Source organism: Eptesicus fuscus, chromosome 14, assembly GCF_027574615.1.
Source record: "Eptesicus fuscus isolate TK198812 chromosome 14, DD_ASM_mEF_20220401, whole genome shotgun sequence".
NCBI lineage: Eukaryota > Metazoa > Chordata > Mammalia > Chiroptera > Vespertilionidae > Eptesicus > Eptesicus fuscus.
Genome location: NC_072486.1, coordinates 27,284,162 through 27,294,928, shown reverse-complemented (window position 1 = coordinate 27,294,928; position 10,767 = coordinate 27,284,162). Strand labels below are relative to the sequence as shown.

At 39.3% G+C, this 10,767-nt stretch overlaps 2 pseudogenes; one reads left to right on the top strand and one right to left on the bottom strand.

The window, feature by feature from the left end:
• Positions 1-2,217: 2,217 nt before the first annotated feature.
• Positions 2,218-3,588, bottom strand: LOC103292832 (ATP-dependent RNA helicase DDX39A-like; annotated as a pseudogene).
• Positions 3,589-4,318: 730 nt separating this feature from the next.
• LOC129151505 (28S ribosomal protein S7, mitochondrial-like) lies at positions 4,319-5,206 on the top strand (annotated as a pseudogene).
• Positions 5,207-10,767: the final 5,561 nt, after the last annotated feature.

Sequence of the window (10,767 nt, the reverse complement as noted above, 5' to 3'; positions counted from 1 at the left end):
TTACATAACTTGTATTACATATATTGTTGTAATTGTTCTATTATTCTATTTTGTTATTAGCAGTTTTTTTGTTAGCATCTTTCTGTGTCTAATTTTTAAATTAAAGTTTATTATTGGTATGCATGTATAAGAAAAAACATAGTGTATATATATATATAGGGTTTGATATTATCTACAATTTCAGGTGTTCACTGGGGGTGGGGGTGTCTTGGAATGTATCCCTTTTGAGTAAGGGGGGACTAGAGTACTTTCATTTTGTTTTCTTTCTTTCTTTTTTTGCAGGGTTCTATTTAGATATACCTATGAAGTCTAAATACTAATTTGGTTGTCCAAATTTTCTATATTTTATAGATTTGGAAGGTGGGGAAGTTACTCAACTTATCATATTGTGATATAAATGGGATAAAAATCTTTCTTCATGACTATGGTTTGTCAATATCTTATACTTTTGTCAGTTTTTTGCTTTTTATATATATTGTTAAATACATATTGATTTAAGACTTTTGATCTCACTTTAATTATGTAGATTATCTCCTTAACCCCATTATTACCTTTTGCCTTAAATTCCATTTTATCTAACATTAATATATCTACAATAGCTTTTCTTAGGAAAAAATTTGCCTGTTATTTCTTAAATCTCTTATCTTTAATTGTTGTGTGCCATTTTGTTTAAGTTGTGTCTCTTGCAAGCATTACATGGCTGGCTTTTAAAAAATCACAGGGTCTCTGTTTTTTTAATAGTGGCTTTATTCTCCTTACATACACTGAGTGGCCAGATTATTATGATCTCTGAACGCATAATAATCTGGCCACTCATTGTGTGTGTGTGTGTGTGTGTGTGTGTGTGTGTGTGTGTGTGTATTAGAGGCCTGGTGCATGAATTTGTGCATGGGTGGGGTCCAGCCAGCCTGGCCACGGGGAGGGGACATGGGCGGTTGGCTGGCCTGTCTGCTGGTCGAACTCTTGGTCAAGGGGACAATTTGCATATTAGCCTTTTATTATATAGGATATACACTTGAGTGGCCAGATTATTATGCATTCAGAGATCATAATAATCTGGCCACTCAAGTGTATATTGTACTTATTGATTTATTTAAACTTCCACCATGTTTTTAAATCATTTTTTTCTTTGTATTTTATTTTTCTTTTTTCCTATGATCTGTTGGATTGGTAATTAAAAACATTCTTCCCTGTGCCATTTTAGGATATATTATATTATTTTTTTATTTTATATATATCTTTTACTTTTAGCTATTTTTATTAATAAATTATTCAACTGTACATATAGGTATAACAACCAATATGCCCACCTCTCAGCTTTACAAAGTTTTGATAACTCTAACATTTGGCTAAAACTGCCTTAGATTTATAAATTAAGAAAAAAAAAATTACAGGTTCAGTTGAAGCCCCTGTGTACAACCTCATTAATCTCATTTTCCCTTTTTTTCCTCTTGAGAATTAACCTTTGTCATGAATTTGATGTTTATTAATTCTATGAATGTTTTAAATTTTTGTTCTATATTTTCTAGTTAAACAACATGTTTCAATAGTTTTAAATGTTTTGCTAGTTTAAACATAAATAATTTAGCTTTCTTGTCAACATCATATTTTTTACATTCATTCATGTTTATTTACTAGTATATACATCTGGTTCATCATTTTAGTTCCCATATAGTAGTGTAATACACACACACACACACACACACACACACACACACACACACACACACACATTTTTCCTTCATTCTTCTGTTGATGAATATTTTTCTCTCTTAAGTTTTTCTTATTTCAAGCAACATTAGAATGATGTTCTTTTACATTTCTCCAAGTGCACATGCATGAAAATTTCTTTAAAGCAACTCTTATGTACCTCCTAAAATAATCTTAAACTAAGTGATTTCTTGCACAGTTTCAAGATAATACTTAATTTTTTTATTTCAAATTTGAATAGTGGCAAATGTGATTTTTGACTTTTTGTAAATATTGACATTTTAAAATACAATTGTTTAGATATCAAAATAGGTTGGTAGCACCATCACCATCAATATAAAGAAACATAAGCTCTATCATCTATCATATAATAGTCTGAAATTTCATTGTTTTTATTTTCTTCTTGAATTCACATTTCCATTCTAAACAACATTTTTATCCTAATGCAGTGTTTTTCATAATAAAAATTTATTCTCACACAAATCTACAGTTTTTGAACAGTAAAAAGAAAGCCCCAGTGTCGCCTGGAAATAGGACTTGAAGCAGCACGTGGGAAGCAGGGTGGGTCCGGAATGTCAGGTGTGTGGTTACTGGCTCTGCTCAATGTATGTGGAGATGTCAATTTCTTCAGGAAGCTCTGCCACATTTACTTCAAACCTGTCCTGAACATCAGTGAGGATTTTGGCATCATTCTCATCAGACACAAAAGTGATAGCCAGGCCTTTGGTGCCAAAGCGACCCGCACGTGCCACCTGGTGGAGGTAGGTGTCCGAGTCCTCAGGCATGTCATAATTATGTCATAATTGAGGACAATGTTAACTCGCTCAATGTCCATCCCTCGGCAAAACAGATTGGTGGCCACCAGGATCCGCCCCTGAAAGTCCTTGAACTGCTGATAGCGTGATAGGCGCTCCTCTTGGGGCATGCCCCTATGGATGGCGATGGCCAGGAAGTTCTGCTCCATGAGTAGCTGGGCCAGGGCCATGCAGTGCTGCACCAACTTCATGAAGATCACCACCTGGTGAAACTCTAGCACATCCAGGAGGTAGAAGAGTTTATGATTCTTTTCGCTGTCTTTGAGCTTGTCATAGTACTGCTGCAGTCCATGCAGTGTGAGCTTGGTCTCGACGTCCACAAACACCTCCATGGGACCTTGCATGAACTTCCTGCAGACAGGCCGGATCTCCTTGCTCAGGGTGGCGCTGAACATCATGCACTGCTTCTTGCGTGGTGTCAGGTGAAAGATCTCCTGTACATCCCGCCGCAAGTCCAGCTGTTCCAGCATCTTGTCACACTCATCTAGCATGAAGTGCTTCACGTTTCTCAGGTGGAGGCTTCTGTTCCACAGGAGTGCCAAGATGCATCCTGGAGTCCCCACCACAATGTGGGGACAGTTCTTCTTCAACACCTCTTCGTCCTTGATAGAAAGACCCGTGAAGAGCACGGACACCTTGACACTGGGCATGTACTTGGAGAAGCACTCATACTCCTTGCTTATCTGAACGGCCAGCACCCGAGTGTGGCCCATGACCAGGGCTGTCACCTGTCCATTGACGGCTCAATCTGCTGTAGGGTGACCAGGACGAAGACTACAGTCTTGCCCATTCCAGACTTGGCCTGGCACAGGACATCCATGCCCAGGATGCCTTGGGGAATACACTCGTGCTGAACCTCAGATGGATGCTCAAAGCCACAGTCCACTATGGCTCTCAGGAGCTCAGGCTTCAGCAGAACGTCTCGGAAGCCAGAGCTGTGGATGGAAACGTAGGACTCCTTGACATCTTTCTTGGGGGGTTCTGGGAGGCTCTCTGCAGGTGCCTGGGGCTCTTCATCTTCCTCATAATCCAGAAGCTCATTTTCCACATCCTGTTCCACCATATTACTGGTTCCCCATTCACCTCCACAAGCTCCAAAAGTCGACCCACTATGGATGCCTGTCCCACTCCCTGACCCCTAATGCAGTTTTTGATGTTTGAAAATATTTTCTTAATTGCCCTATATATTTTTCTACAACTAAATATAAATAAAAATTAATTTATTTATATTAAAATACATTTTTATTGATTTCAGAGAGGAGAGTGAGGGAGAGAGAGAGATAGAAACATCAATGATGAGAAAGAGTCATTGATCGGCTGCCTCCTGCACGCCTCACACTAGGGATTGAGCCCACAACCCAAGCAGGTGCCCTGACTGGGAATCAAACCATGGCCTCCTGGTTCATAGGTTGACACTCAATCACTGAGCCATGCCGGCTGTGCTAAATCAACATTTTTAAAAGATTTTTTTCCATGACAAAAGACTCTGAATTTTAAAACATTTTATTCTGAACTGAGTTATTAGCACTATTAGTAGTAGTACACAATTAGCCAAGGCAACATAATTACTTTGGTGAATAGTTATTTAACATAAACATAAAAGTTTTATTAGAAACATTAGATAAAATGTATTTGAGTGTTTTTTTATAGTTTATATATACATGGGGAAAATAGTTATGAATAGAAAGATATGAATTAAGCATCAACTCTATTTCTGCTTTCTATTATTATGGCTGAAGCTGCTGAGAATCTTATTCACATAAAAAAGTGGGCGGGTTGTGTGTGAAGGCAGCATGAACGATGGTCAGACCTAGCACTGGTCTAAACAGTGCTGCCTATGGCTTCCAGGGCTAACCCAGGTGAGGTGGAGCCCTGTCGCCCTGAATCCCAGGATCCTCAGATTGACAAGGAATATTACTGCAAGGGCAGAGCTGACTGAGGAGGAGAAGTCTGAGCAGGAGCCATGAAAACAAGCTCTGTTTTTGAAGACCCTTTGATCAGTAACTTCACCAATGTGATGATGAAAGGAGGAAGCAAAGTACTGGCCAGATCCTTCATGACACAGGCTCTGAAAGCTGTGACAAGGAAGCAGTTTGAGAAGTACCATGCTGCCTCTGCAGAGGAACAGGCAAACACTGAACACAACAACTACACCATCTTCCACCAAGTACCGAAGATCTGTGAGCCTGAGGTCGGGCTGGTACCCATCTTCAAAGGTGGCCATTTCTTTCTTTCTTTATTTAAAAAAAAGTATTTTTATTGATTTCAGAGAGGAAGGGAGAGGAGAGAGAGAGAGAGAGAAATGTCAATGAGAATCATTGATTAGCTGCCTCCTGCATGCCCCCTCCTGGGGATCGAGCCCGCAACCTGGGCATGTGCCCTGACCGGAATCGAACTGTATCCTCCGGATTCATAGGTTGATGGTCAACCACTATGGCCGGGCAAGGGTGGCCATTTCTACCAGGTCCCAGTGCTGCTAGCTAACCAGAGGCATTGCTTCCTGGTCATGGAGTGGATGATTACTGAGCGCAGGGAGAAGCTCGGCAGATGCTGATGCCAGAGAAGCTGTCGGCTAGCTGCTGGAGGCATTCCACAACCAGGGCCCTGAGGTCCAGAGGAAGCATGACAGGCATCAGGAGGCTGAGGCCAACCTTGCCCTGGCCCACTGCCGCTGGGAGTAGAGGAGGGCAGAGGCTCCAGGAGGAGCCCAGGACTCTCTGCTGCAAGAAACAATGTGAGCCACTGTTAAATTGAAAAGTACCTGCGGTGGAGGACATAGTTCCTTTATAAAGGCTGGGGGAAGGCCTCACAGGAAGGATGAAGCAATTTGTTTTTTGCTTGTTAGTCCTTCCGTTGTGGGCTAGAAGTACTCTCTCTGCCCCATCTTCTTGCTAAGAGGCAACACATGGACTTGATTTCCCCCAAGGAACTCAGGGCCCAGCCAGGCTTCTTTTCCCTCTGCTCAGGGTAGATCTTAGGGTGATATGAAAGGAAGCAGTTTAGTATCAGAAAGGTTTATTAGAAAATTCTCACCCTGAACTGTGTAGCTGGTGATGCAGTACTGTCACTTATTAAAATCGACTGGAGGAAATTAAAAAAAAAAAAGTGGATGGGGTGTTTACTAAAACTATATCAATTATTTGAACTTATGTTATATTGAGAAAATAAGGCAATTATCTATCATAACCATTGATGATCTATCATCTGACAACTCAATTAGGTCTGCCTTCAATTTTATTGAAAATGAAGATTTGGAAAAAACCTGACTTGGAAAATATTTTATTTTACAGATATTATAGTCATTACTTTCTCACTTTCTGGGAAATATACCAACAGGGCTTTAATGGAAAAATGATTAGTTATATTGGTTGCTTTTTTACTTAGAGGCATCTTGTTTAACCAAATATAATCAGAAAGTTTTTTTGGGGGAAATGAATATGTTGTTAATTTTAATATAGCTTTGCTAATGTAATAATTTTTATAAAATGCAGTACTCTCATGTTCTAAAGATATTTTCATCAATATCGTAGAACTAAGATTTATCTTAATTCAATTCACTGAAAATGACAACCTGAAATTTATTTTGCAAAACTATTAGCCGAATTAAACTCTTTGAGAAAGTGTGACTTCATTTTTAAAAATTCAGATATGTGTTAATACAAATTTTAAGGTATATTTTAAAAACCAATGAGAAACAAAAATGCCCTCTTTATTCAAAAATAAGTCACCATAATATAGATTAAAGTGGCCAGGGGCTTGTCTTTATATCAGTCAGGATAGGTAATTTATGTGCTAGTAACAAACAGTCACATTTCAGTGGCTTTCAAAAAAACAGGGTTTGATTATTTTATTCTACATTCCATCTTGGATTAGCTGAGCTCTACTGTATCTTGTCCCACGGTAGGACCCAGACTGATATAGCTGCCTCCACCTGAGGTGTGGCCCGTTATTGTAGCAAAAGTAAGAGAGTTCTGTAATGGTTTATTTTGGTAATTCAGTGATCTGAGGACTGTAAAGTCAGCAGTGCATTTGTAAATGGGGTGAGGAAAAGCACAAAGTATATGAACCTTAGAGTGCATGGAGCAGGTGTTTTTTGTTTTGTTTGTTCTTAGGTAGATCACTTTTAGGAAAGAATAGATATGAAAATTAAAAGTCTAAAACTGATTTTATTTTCTATACCCTGGTATCCATTGAAATGCTTTTATGTACCCTCAAAAAACAAATATTCTGGTGTGAAGATCAACAATTTAAAGGAATATAATCAAAAGTGGAATTGCTGGGTTAGAAAATGTACATCTTCAACTTTATAAAATATTGCTAAATAAATCATATTATAAGTATATCTTACATAACAGTATATTTTATGTCATATATAACTGGTAAGGAAATATTGGTCTTGAACTATATACTTTAGGCCGAATGGACCTAACAGACATATACAGAACATTCTATCCAACAGCAGCAGAATACATTCCTTCTTATATTTACATGGAACATTCTTGAGGATAGATCATATGTTAGGCCACAAAATGGATCTTAGCAAATTTAAGAAGACTGATACTCATGCCAAGTATTGTTCCAACCACAGTGGTATGAAACTAGAAATCAGTAATAGGAGGAAAGTGGGAAAATTCACAAATATGTGGAAATTAAATAACACACTAAAAGAAGGTCAAAGAAGAAATAGAAATATTTCTTGAGACAAAATGGAAATAACATACTAAAATTCATTATATGCAGCTAAAGCAGTTCTAAGTGGGAAGTTTATAGTGATGAATGTCTATGTCAAGAAAAAAGAAAGATATCAAATAATCTAACTTTATGCCTCAGGGAACTAGAAAAAACTAAGCTGAAAGTTAGTGGAAAGAAGGAAATAATAGGTTGGAGCAGAAATAAGCCATAAATTGGAAGAACATTAGGAAAGAATAATGAAACTAAGCTTCTGCTTATTTTGAAAGATAAATAAAATTGACAAACCTTTAGCTAGACTAAGAAAGAAGAGGAAAACGCAAATAAATAAAATCAGAAATTGGAGACATTACAACTGCTACCACAGAAATACAAAGGATCATAAGTGACTATATCCATGATTATCTATCTATCTATCTATCTATCTATCTATCTACCTACTTACCTACACATATAGGAGTATTATTCAACCATAAAAAAAGAAGGAAATTCTTCCCTTTGCTACATGGACAGACCTTGAATACATTCTGCTAAATGAAAAAGTGAGACAGAGAAAGAGAAATAATACATGTTCTCAGTTACATGTGGAGTCTAAAAAAGCCAAAGTTGGCCAGCTGGCGTGGCTCAGTGGTTGAGTGTCAATCTATGAACCAGGAGGTCACAGTTCGATTCCAGATAAGGGCACATGCCTGGGCTGCAGGTTCGGTCCCCGGTGTGGGGCATGCAGAAGGCAGGTGATCAATGATTCTCTCTCATCATTGATGTTTCTATTTCTCTCCCTCTCTGAAATCAATCCTACCTAATAATAGACAAATATGCAAATTGACCGTACCTTCGCTATGCCCATGATTGGCCAGGAGGCGCGGGGGGGGGGGGGCGGGACTCGGGGTGGTCGGGGTAGCTGATTGGGCCGGCGGGACGCTGAGCTGCATCGCCAGCAGCGGCATGAGCTCAGCGTCTGCGCCATGGCTGTGCTGCGGCACAGAAGGGGCCTCTGGGGCAGCGAGCTGACATCCCGCCCCGCTGACCATCAAAAGCGGGGGAGCTGGGTGCCTGTCCGCTCAGGCACCAGGCCTTTCAGAAGCTTCCGCCACGCCTGAGGCTTCTGAAAGGCCTGGTGCACCAGCGAACGAAAGCAAAAGTGTGGGAGCTGGATGCCTTTTCGCTCAGGCAGAAGGCCTTTCAGAAGCCTCCGGCGCCTGGTGCACCAGCGGACAGGCACCCAGCTCCCCGTGATCAAAAGCGAAAGCGTGTAGGGGACCCTACACGTGCATGATTCAATCATGCACTGGGCCTCTAGTAAAAATATATAAAAATAAAAAATAAAAAAGCCCAACTTATAGAAATAGCAGAATGGTGGTTGCCAGAGGCCGGGGGTGGAGGAAGTGGGGATATGTTGGTGAAAGGGTACAAACTTCCAGTTCTAGGATGAATAAGGTCTGGGGATCTAATGTACAGCATGGTGACTACAGATAACAGTACCGCAATTTGAAAGTTAAGAGAGCAAATCTAAAATGTTATCACCAAAAAATTAAAAAGAATTAGATAAAGATTGACTTAGCTGGCAATTGGGATTTGAAAATTGTCAGAGGCATCCATGTTGACAAAGAAACAGATCATCAGAGCTTTTGAGTGGTTGTTCATATAAGCAGCTCGTTATGGGGCATAATTTGAAGTGCATTGGACTGGAATAACTTGACTCTAAATCTCTACACTGTTACCAGCTCTGTTTCTTCCATTACCTGAAATTCTACCATTAGAGGTTTCCTTTTTGAATCTTAGAGTTTGATTTGTCAGTGATTATTTAGTTAAGTGAATTAAATCAGTTGTTAGAAACTTTTTAATTGGTAGAATGAAAATTTCCTTCAAATAAGATTTTATATAGGATAATAGCATATAAATTTAAAAAATCAAAAATGTTCTGAATGAAATGGGTGCTAGAAAGTCCTACTGCTTAGGCTGTCTTCATTTTTGTTATAATTTTTCCTCCCATAGAACCTCCCAAAGACTCTCCACCAAAATTTTGGGTTTTGCAGGGCAAAGTTTAGAAAACAATCCACAAAATTACCATCAGCAATCAGTTAAGGCAGGGGTATAGGAGTGTCTGACCTGAGGAGAGTGGAGGAGAAAAAGGACCATATCAAAATTTTTTCTGTTTTTTTTTTTTTTTTTTTTTCATTTTGGTGAGCTCCAGGCTTCCTAGTACTAAGTGTGAGACTTTTTCTACAAAATTTTCATCCCTTCTGGAATTGGCTGAACTCCTTCCTTGCTAATCACATCCATCGACCAGGAGATGCTTCAGGGCAGCGGTTCTCAACCTGTGGTTTGCGACCCCTTTGGGGGTCGAACAACCCTTTCACAGGGGTCGCCTAAGGCCATCGGAAAACACAGATATTTACATTACGATTCATAACAGTAGCAAAATTACAGCTATGAAGTAGCAACGAAATAATTTTATGGTTGGGGGTCACCACAGCATGAGGAACTATGTTAAAGGGTCGCGGCATTAGGAAGGTTGAGAACCACTGCTTTAGGGCAAAGAACAGAATATATATGCATCAGTCAGATCCCAGAAGGAAATAGATGACACATGCAAATTCGGATAATTTGAGGAAGATTATTAAAGGAAACATATAAAAAGGCATCAGTGGAGGGAAACCATTAAGCACTATCCTGGAGTTAGTGGCAGCAGAGCTATTTCCTATGAGGCCTGAAGAAATGAAGACAAAGAGGTTTTGGAAACCCAACGGAAAGTCTTGTGAAGCAAGATCCTTAGAAGGAAGCAGTTACCTTCACTCAGGAACTCAACCAGAAAGGTGGCTTTGCAAAGAGAAAGACAGGGTAATAAATATCCTTGCTGTTCTCCATCCTTCCCGTTTCTGAGTCTCCTAATGGCCAACCCCAACTGGAAGCCAGAAGGCAAGAGGGGTCCTATTGATGTAGTCCATATAGATGAGCAACTTGGGCAGAAAGGAGGGTGGAGAAGGGAAGAGAGGAGAGTTAAGGGGTATAAGGCAGCTACCAGAACAATGAAAACCTTTGGAGGATAAAATCTACCAACCAATAGTTCCAGTGCTGGCTAATGCAAAATCATGTGCTAAGTACAGAGTAGTAGAGAAAATAATACTTAATTTTTCTAAAGCCTTCAGCAATAATTCAGATTAGACAACTGATGAGCCTTTGGGTATTGGACAATGGATTCCAGCTTCTACAACCCTACTACGACTTGAGCATTTTATTCTCTCTCTCTCTCTTCATTGTATCAATAGGGCCTAGCAACTACCAACTAATTCCACAGGCTTAGTAGTTACTGTTTTTTCTTATAAGTCTCAAATGCCAGATGTATTACATAGGTCAGTGCATCTCCTTCTACTGTACCCCATCCAGATTTACCACAGATGAAAATCTTACTAACTGCAGTGCTACAGCATGCCCGGGGCTATTAACAGTTAAGTTATTTTAAGTCATAGGAATTATTTATACATATATTTTGTATATATAATATTTATATTATACATTTACACAATATACATTTATTCTTTACTCAAGTTGA